This window comes from Mirounga angustirostris, unplaced genomic scaffold (assembly GCF_029215605.1).
Source record: "Mirounga angustirostris isolate CCGP_5_RB_7025 unplaced genomic scaffold, mMirAng1.0.hap1 SCAF_4, whole genome shotgun sequence".
Classification (NCBI taxonomy): domain Eukaryota; kingdom Metazoa; phylum Chordata; class Mammalia; order Carnivora; family Phocidae; genus Mirounga; species Mirounga angustirostris.
This window is the reverse complement of record NW_026991712.1, coordinates 178,795,216-178,805,390: the sequence shown is the minus strand read 5'-3', so window position 1 is coordinate 178,805,390 and position 10,175 is coordinate 178,795,216.

Below are 10,175 nucleotides of genomic sequence, written 5' to 3'. Positions count from 1 at the left end.
GTCCGTCTGTGTTCCAACTAAGATCTCACCTAGGGAAACACTGGCCTTTGGCAGTAGCTGGAAAAATGTTGGTTGAGTGTCTGTTCACTGTAGTACGAGTGTCCAGGCGGCGCCTACACCTCCTTCCCCCAAACTGGGGCTCCGCTCAGCAGATGGAGGAACTCATGTCCAGTGACGCAGCCGACCCCCAGGCATGCTGGCGCGCCGTTCCTGGACACAGGCCACCAGCAGCAAGGGTGGCTGTGGGGTGCCCAGAGCGGAGCCTCTGCTGTGGGAGGCCCTCTGGGGCCAGCAGATCCTTCTGCAGAGTCAACACCTGCCCTCGGGGTGGGCTGTCTGCACATGAACAGGTCACGCTCCACGCTCACGCAGACAGCTGGAAGAGAAGGGTGCATGGAGGAAGGAGCGCTGGCCTTGGGGGTGCTCAGACCTGGCTCTTGTCCACTCTTAGCAGTGTGGACAAGTGATTAGTCCTGAGCCTTGATTTTCCTCATTTGTAAAATGGGAACAATGCTGACCTCTATCACAGAAGGTTGCTGTGGCCGAACAAAAGAAATACCTGGCTGGTGAGGGTTCTCTCCCAGGGCTGGCTGGCAGCTATTAGTGTTCCTCGCTGGTCCTGTGATGCCCGTCAGAGACTGCTGGGGACATGCCCGCAGTGACAGCTGGGTTTCCCATGCCTGCTGCAGCACAAGAAGCCGCATGGCGCGGGGAACCATGGGGCATCTCAGTACTCGGGCGTTAGGAGAGACTCCCAGGACTCTAGGATTCCAGCTGGTATTGAGGGATTTGGGGAAGTATTTAGGGAGGTGAGGGTTTGCCCCTGCGTGCTGTCAGGAAGCAGGGATGACAGACTGAGGGGCACGACGCATTTCTATCCAGGAGGTGGCGCGACAGCAGGGATTGATAGGCGACAGTGGCTCACGGTGGAGGATACTGGCCATTTTGGCCATTGGCCCAGAGCCACTCAGCCCGGCCGGCTCCCGGCTGCCAGGGGCCACTTTGCTCTCTTAGTCACCACATTCGGTTTGGTTTGGTTTTTCCTATCATGGATACATAACCTTGTGCTGGGATTCCTCGTGTTCCAGCCTATTTCTGGTTGGTTGTGTTTGGAGGGATGGTATCTGGATGAAATTCTGGAGATGCTTTTGTCTTCCAGGCCGCGTGTTTCAAAATCACTCCATAAGGGGCACTTCTGGGGAGCCTTCTGCAATGTGAAATGAGCCAGTCACAAAAAGACAAATACTGTAGGATTGCACTTCTGTGAGGCATAGCCCAATTCACAGAGGCAGAAAGTAGAAGGGTGGTTGGTTAGGGGCTGGAGGGAGGGGGGATGGGGAGTCGTTTGACAAGCAGAGACTTTCAGTTTGCAAGGCAATATGTTCTGGAAATGACTGGAGGAGGTGGTTGAACCACCACACGTTCAAATGGTTAGGATTCGTTTACTGTTACGTATATTTTACCATTAAATATATATGTAAGTATATTTAATGCTCAGAGAGAGGGAGAGGGGCTGATAAAGTGATAAAAGGTTATAGGAATCCTGAGAGATCATCCTCCCGATGGGGGTGCCCAGGAAGGCTGGCCATAGCTTTCTGCAAACCCAGAGGGATGCCACTCCGCCACGGGGACTTCCTGAAAGCAGGTGCTGTGCCCAGCCACTAGAGGGCAGCATGGGCTAGCGAACTGGGGCATCGAGGTTCTCAGGCCCCTAACGGGGTCCTCAGCCTCTCCAGACGCAAGATGGGAATAATCCCTGCCTGTCCTGCTCGGTTTCAGCTCAGGTCGTGATCTCATGGGTCGTAGAATAGAGCCCCTCATTGGGCTCCGTGCTCAGCCAGGAGTCGGCTTGAAGATTCCTTCTGCGCCCCAGCACTCACGTGTGTGTGGACATTCGCGCGCTCTCTCTCTCTCTCTCTCTCCCTCAAATTGATAAATACATCTTTTAAAAAATAGAATAAAACACAGTTCTCAGGGGTACCTGGCTGGCTCAGTCAGTACAGCATGCAACCTTTTTTTTTTTAAAGATTTTATTTATTTGGGGCGCCTGGGTGGCTCAGTTGGTTAAGCGACTGCCTTCGGCTCAGGTCATGATCCTGGAGTCCCAGGATCGAGTCCCGCATCAGGCTCCCTGCTTGGTGGAGAGTCTGCTTCTCCCTCTGACCCTCCCCCCTCTCATGTGCTCTCTCTCATTCTCTCTCTCTCTCAAATAAATAAAATCTTTAAAAAAAAAAAGATTTTATTTATTTGCCAGAGAGAGAGTGCACAAGCGGGGGGAGGGGGGCAGCAGGCAGAGGGAGAGGGAGAAGCAGAGGCCCCTGAGCATGCAACTCTTGATCTCAACGTCTTGAGTTCGAGCCCCATTTTGGGTGTGGAGCCTACTTAAGATAATAATAACAATAATAATAATAATAATAATAATTTAAAAGTTCTCATAAGGTGAATGGCTACTCCTTGAAGAAAAATAACTATGAAGTAGGTACTATTAATATTTTAGTTCAAAGACAAGGAAGCGGCATATCAGAGAGATGGTGTAACTGCCCAGAGCTGCACAGCAGAGTCAGTACCAAACCAGGTCCAGTGTAAACTACAGGCCAATGCTACAGACCCACATCACAAACACCCGCTGTCTAGAATGTTCCAGAATCCATTATGTAACACAGATGCCAAAATCCAGCTGAAAAACTGTATGTCAACTATACTTAAAAAAAAAAAAAAAAAAGCTGAAAAAAAAATCCCATAAACGTCTTGGGCCCCTCATCTCTTAGGCTGCAGGCCTCTCGCTCACAAGTGAGAAGTAATGTCCCCAACTCATTCAGAAAGGACCTTGCATTCATAGTGTGTGAATCATACTCATCTCATGAGTGATCATCAGATTAGAGACCACAGAGTGTACCCTGTTCACGGCCTTCCTTCTGCAGAAAAAAACATGCACTTCAGTGGAAAACTATGTCTACACCCAGCACACCCTTCCGGGGTATCAGATTCTAGCCTTTCTTTCTTTTTTTTTTTTAATTTGAAGGAGGCTCCACGCTCAATGTGGGGCTTGATCTCACAACCCCCGAGAGTGGCATGCTCTCCCAGTGGAGCCAGCCAGGCGCCCCCAGCCTTTCATTATTCTTTTACAACTGTAAATTGTAGGCAACTGACCAATTCTGTCTTGTCTGGTAGAGAGGCCCCTTCACCCCCTGTGGAAAACCAGTTTTGCCTCCATGGGCACATTTATTTCTATATTCCTGGCTTATAAATGTGACTGTTCTGTTGTCTCTTTGAGCCAGTTACTACATCTGACCCCCGTTCATTTTGTATTGGCATAGGAATCACGATTTTACTGTTTTTAGAAAATTATCTGTAGCACTTCCTTCGTCGGGTGTTTCCAGATGGCATGTTTGGCTGGGGGGCTGGGGGGGGCTGGCGGGGCACCTCTATTCAGCGTCTTCAGACGCAGCAGGCAGTTGGCCCCCCACCCAGGAGCAGTCTCCGGTGTCCGAGTGAGTCCGGGAGGGGGGCTTTGCTCAGGTGGATGGGACAAGGTCTTAGCAAGACCTGCACTCTCTCTCTCTGGCTAAGCCTCTAACCAGCTACTTGACCTTGAGACCCAACCTCTTTAGACCAGAGGGTAAGGAAGGACAGAGTTGAAGCTGACTTATTTCCTGAGTGTTTGCTTGGGGTGAGGCTGGAGAGGTTGGGATGATTGATTATCCCTGACAGGAAGCCAGAGTTCTACAGGGTCATGTAGACTGCCTGGGGGCTGCACCTAGACAGAGGTGGACTTGAACCAGAACCAGGCCTGCCTGTCTGGGAGCCCCAGGCTGTGACCTGCCTGCCCCTCACCCTCCGGGGCCAGAGGTCTTCGAGAATGACCAGCTGCCTGGGCACGGTCCCACAGCATCCTCCCAACACCTCTGCAGTCCCCATCTTACAGGCAAGGAAACGGAGACCCACCCAGAGGGGTGCCATGACCTTGCCAAGGACACACAGCGAGTGGCCACAGGGGGACTGCACCCTAGGATTTCTGTCCATCTTGAGGGCGGAGTCAAAGCAAGGTCTGGAAGGCCTGACTTCTTCCCCAGTAAAGGCGTCCAGAGGGTGAGTGGCAGGAGCTCAGCTAAACATAATCCTTAACAAAGAACCTGGAGTCTTGAGGAGATCTGGGCCCCTTCATAATGATGGTGCTGACAGTCATAATAACAACAGCTCCCATCTCGTGGGCAGGAAGACGCCTGCAGACGTGATCTCATTCTGTCTTCACTCCTGCCTCCAAGTAACTACCCATCCTCCAGACAAGGGGCCTACGGTTGGCCACACGGCCGGCGGCTTCTGGCTCTAAATCCCTGCCTGCCACTCACCTCCCCCAGTCTCTTCTCTCTTCTTCTTCTTCTTTTTTTTTTTTTAATAATACTGTGTTGTAGATTTGGTTTTGTTGCTTGTTTATTTATTTGAGAGAGAGAGCACGGGAGGAGGGGAGGAGCAGAGGGAGAAAGACAAGCAGACTCCATGCTGAGCACGGAGCCCCATGCTGGGCTCGATCCCACCACGCTGAGATCATGACCTGAGCCGAAATCAAGAGTCTGACGATTAACCGACTGAGCCACCCAGGGATGCCCCCATCTCATCTTTCATCTGTTGGATGGAGATAACTCTACCTTCATCATCACATTTAAGGGAATTAAATAGCACGTGACTACATACAGTGGGGTTCCCAGGATGGGATGCCAGGATGGAAACAGGACATTAGTGGAAACACTGGTGAAATGGAATGGAGTCTGGAGTTCAGTGAATAGCATCTTCCCAGTGCCTTTAGCAAACGTGCCGTGGTTTTTGTAAGATGTTAACCAAAGGGAACCTGGTGAAGGGTGTAAGGAAATTCTGTATGATCTTAGCAGCATTTCTGTATATCTGACACTGTTCCCAGATTAAAAGTTCCTACTGAGAAAAAGTAAGCTAACAAAGGGGGGAAAGCCTGTGAGTTCCGGGGGAGGCAGGGGGACACTGCCTATCATGGATAAAATGGACAGGAAAGGCCGTCAGATACTCTGCGATCAGGCATGTGCTAAGCCGGGGGAGGGCGTTCACTGATGGAGGACAGGGCAGAGAAGGGGAAGTGGGGAGCACAACCTGGTTTATGTGGATTCCCAGTTGTTCTCAGGACTGGAGCATACCCTGCCCTCCCCCACAGGTGGCCCCAGATGGCTAGGACCGGGCAGGCAGTGTAAACAAGTGTGTTGGACCTGGCATTCTCTAACCCGGGTGGCCTCCGGAGCCTGAGTGCTAAGGGTAGGGTGGGGAAAGTGCTGGGGCTCCCCTCCGCCCCAACAACTGGGAGACAGATGTCAAAGAGAGGGTGGGGGGTGAGGGGGTCCCAGAAAATCAGGGTGACCTTTAGCCAGTGTGGGTGCAAATGTTGTCCTTTCTGTGAACAAAGCAAGGGTTCCTCAAGAAAACACAAAACAACCAAGGACTCTTGAGCTGGTCCTTTAAAGCAAGTGGGTGTCACGGGTCCGTAGGGGAGAGAAGCCGAGGGGGTACGAGCCCGAAAGGCCTGATCAGAAAGAAGGCCAGGGAGGGCTGAGAAAACACTGGGGCCTGTGAGTCATGGGCCAGGCTGCCTGGGGCTGTACCATGGCCAGAACCCAGCTGGAACCTCCCTTGAAAATCTGCACCCCCTCTGACCGGCACCCCCTTCTCGGCAGGGCCACGCTCCGGGGCGGCTTCACACAGGCCCCAGGCAGAGGAGGCAAACCATGGCTCCACCTGCCTGGAGCCTCCACTTCATTCATTAGTTCATTCATTCATTCACAAAATCCCAAAGGCTGAGTAGGCATCAGCCAGCCCAGGTGCGGGGCCGAGAGCCTTCCGGGGCTTGCTCTCTTCGCTAGGCGCAGCTGAATGTTGCCAGGGGTATGGGAAAAGGGAGAAGGAGGTCCTCAGTGGCGGGACCAAATCAGCAAGGGCCTCTTGAGCTGGTGGAAACGGTGGGACATTTTCCCCTGAGGACGGAGGAAGCCTGAGCCTCGGCAGAATTCCAGAGAATTCCAGAGCCAAGGGACAGGTAGGACATGGAGTCGAGCTTCCCATTCTCAAAGAAGTGGAGACTGGAGCCCGAGAGGCTGTGAGACCTGCCAGGCCCACACAGCTGGTTAGCGTCAGAGCCCCAGGTGTCCCGACTTCTAGAGCAGGCTTTTCCCACCACAGCTCCCCCTGCCTCTGTTGCTTGCAAAGACCTCCTTTCAGACCCAGGCAGGCACCTGCAAACATCTCAACACCTCCACACCTAGGTAGAGGACGAAGAGTGCTGGCGGACTGGGGTCAGCGTTTCGAATGGGCTGAGCCAGACCCAGAGAGAAGCTCCCCTGGGTGGGAGGTAAGCAGGCTTCCGGCAAGGGTGAGAATCGACTTGCCCCAGATGGGTGAAGTGAGTCACTGGGGAGCCATGTTCACACTTCCTCCTCCCTTTGGGCTTCGATCCAGCTCCCTGGAGGGAGGCGCAGCCCAGATTCCTGGGGCAGCCATCCTCCTCTCTCCAGACTGGGGTGCTGGCTGTCTGCACCCCCAACTCCTCCACACACCCTTTCTGAGGCCCTGGTAAGTTTCCATCTTGGCCCCGTGGTGTGACTCAGGCTTGACACATCATGTGGGACATTGCTGCTGGCAGGAAGTTGTGACCTTCTCTCTCCTCCTGCTGGGCTTGGCCATGCGTTTCCCTGCCCCCCTCCTCTCTCCAGAAGGATGATGGGACATGGCAAAGGACCCGTGGCTGCCCACCTCAGAGACTGGGTCACCAGGGACCCCTGGACTGCAGACCAGGGACCCCTGGACTGCAGACCAGAGACAGTAAGCCCAGGGGCCGTCCCCGCCTGAGTGCCTTGCCACCTGCCAGGTGCTCATGCAGCCAACAGCCCTGGGAGGCAGACCCATCACTGTCCCCATTTTACAGAGAGGCTGTGCAACAGCCATGGGGAGTGAATGACCTGGTCTCCGGCGGCACGAAGGGCCCACTGGGGACTCATGTCATGAGTCTAAAGCCAGACCGCTTTCTCAGGCCACATGCAGCTGCCCGGGGGGAGGTCCAGAGTAGGCAGAGAGTTGGTTTGACCCGTGCTGGGGTTTTGTCAGGTGAAGCTGGCGTGAGGATGGGGAGGTTTGTGGAGGTGGCTGGCGATGGGGGAGGGAGGGCAGGGAGGAGGAGGGCGCAGGGGATGGGGGCAGGGAGCAGGGCTGGGCTCCCTGGATGGCCGGAGCTGGGGTCCCAGAGGACAAGGGAGGAGGTGAAGGTCTGAGGTCAGTGGTGGAAACTATGCAGCCTTGTAGGGACTGGTCGTGGGGCTCTGGAAATTGGGGTGGCCATTGCTCTTAGGATGAGGTTGGCTTCATGTCGATCCTCAGCCCACAGGCTGCTCAGAACAGGTCCTCCGTGAGTACTGATAGCGCGAATGATTGAGCCACTTGGGGCAGGGTGACTTAAAGGTTTACTTTCTTCCTTCTTCCTTTTTTTTTTTTTAAGAACAGCTTTATTGAGATATAATTCACATACCACAACATTCACCCTTTTAAAGGGTTTTTTTCACAAGTAGTTTTTGGTGAATTCACAGAATTGTAGAGCCATGACCACTGTCTAATTTCAGAACATCTTAATCACCCCAACCGGAAACCCAACACCCCCCCCAAAAGGAAACCCTACACCCTGGAGCAGTCGCCTCCCATTTCCCCCACCCACAGCCCCTGGCAACCACTAATCTACTTTCTGTTTCGTTGGGTTTGCCTAATCTGTACATTTCTATAAATGGAATCATACATGGTCTTTCATGGAGGGCTTCTTGCACTCAGCGTGTTTTCAAGGCATATCCGTGCAGTAGTGTGTATTGGTACTTTGTCCTTTTGTATTGTCAAATATTCCATTGTATGAACACACCATTTTGTTTCTCCATCCATCAGCGGCAGACACTCGGGTTATTTCCATTTTTGGCTATTCCAAATAGTACTGCTGTGGACATTCATGTACAAGGTGTGACCTATGTTTTCCTTTCTCTTGGGTGGATACCTAAGAGCAGAGTTGTTGGGGGCAATTTTTATGTCGTTTGAATTCTTTCCAATAAGCACATACTTCTTTTATAATAAACCGATATTTTAAAAATCGTTTTTTCTGAAAAGATGAGCTGAATCCATAGAAAAAAAACAGTAGACCGAACTTTGAGACAGGGAAGGACTGGCTGAGAGCCAGGACTGGGGCCACCAGAAGGTGAGCATGTAACTGAGCAAATCACCCTTCTTGGGGCCTCACCGGGGATGTGGGGGTGGGGCAGGGGTGGGCAGGACAGCAGCTGAACTGGAATGAAGACCTCTCCAGCCCTTCCCAGACTGGACAGCTCAAGATCTTAAGGCAACCTAGGTTCCCACACCTGGTTTGAGAAACACATCAAGGAAATGATTTGGTCTTGTGAGTTCTCTCCCTGAAAGGATGAGTACCCTAAAATTGGTATTCTAGACAACAAGACCAGATTCAACCCAGAAGAATGTTTTAGGTCACTCCCTCTCCAATATCTAATTGAGAGGTGAACAAATAGTTAACTCCATCTGCCACTTAATTTTCCACTTTATTTTTATTATTTTTTTAAGATTTTATTTATTTATTTGAGAGAGAGAGACAGAGATAGCTACATAGATCATGATCGAGTGGGGAGGAGAGGGAGAAGCAGGCTTCTCTATGAGCAGGGAGCCCGATGCGGGGCTCGATCCCAAGACCCTCGGATCATGACCTGGGCCGAAGACAGACGCTTAACTGACTGAGACACCCAGGCGCCCCTTAATCTTCCACCTTAAACCAATGCTTCTCAAACTAAAATGTGTCTACAAAATCCAGGGGATCTTGTTAAGATGCAAATGTTGAACCAACGGGTCCAAAGCACGACCTCAGTTCTGACCTAATAAGCTTCCAGGTGAAGTCAGCGCAGCTGGTCCCAGAATCACAATTTAAATACCAAGGCGCTACCCCTCCTACGCATGAGAAGGAAATGGCACTTCACAAATTTTACCATTTGCTCATTAGGGAACTCAGTCCCTATTGAATGTATATATATCTTTTTTTTTTTAATTTGAGAGAGAGACAGAGAGAGCAGAAGCAGGTGGTGGGGTAGAGGGAGAGGGAGAGGGACAAGCAGACTCCCCGCTGAGCACCAGGGGCAATTGATACCAGGACCCTGAGATCATAACCTGAGCCCAAGTCAGAAGCTTAACCAACTGAGCCACCCAGGCACCCCCCCTCCACTGAATGTGTTTTAATGGATCTCTGATAGCTATTTGATGAGTCAATGGATGTAAGAACAACATGCTTATGCCTATTCCAGGAAGAACGTGGGGAATACTGATGTCAAATAATCCTTGTGATAACCCTGTGAGATTAGAAGCCTGTCCCCGTTTTGCACATGGGGAGGTAGAGAGGGCAGGCAGATGGCCGAGTTGTGCTTTGTTCTCCAGTCTGACTCCAAACCCAGTGCTGCTTCCCCTTCACCGTAGCTCCGCTCTTCCCTCTGTCTCCCACCGGAGCCCCCTATCAGCCATGGCTAAGTGACAGTTGCCAGCCCTAGAGAGAGAAAAAGATCTGCTCCTCTAGATGTGCAAATGTATGTCACAAAGATGTCCTTTGCAGCATTGTTTATAACAGAAAGGCGGGAAACTTGCCACTGCACACTGTAGAGTTGCTAAAAGGTGACATAAAACCATACAAACTACCTTCCTGTTAGCTTTTCTCACCTGCCGTTTCTTTCTTGGGTTTCATCCCTCGTCATGTATTTGTTTCTTCTCTATGTCTGTCCCTCCACTAGAATGTAAATTCGTTGAGGGCAAGGACGTTGCTGGGTCCCTAACTTCTGGGCACACAGTAGGAGCTCAATAAATATTGGTTGTATGAATGAACTGAAACATTTTGAGATGGCAAGTAAAAAAGCAAATTGCAGAACGATAGGCGTGGAACAACTCCATTTTCGTTTAGAAGATGTTTGAATGCAAGTAGAGAAAAATCTGTAAGGCCACATATTAATTATCTCGGGGTTTGGGACTGGGGCTTACGTGTGGCTGATTTTCATTTTCCATTGTTTCATGCTTTTTTCTTTTATATGAGCATGAATTTCTTTAGTAATAATAATAAAAAAGTGTTTTTTAAAAGAATAATCATCCAG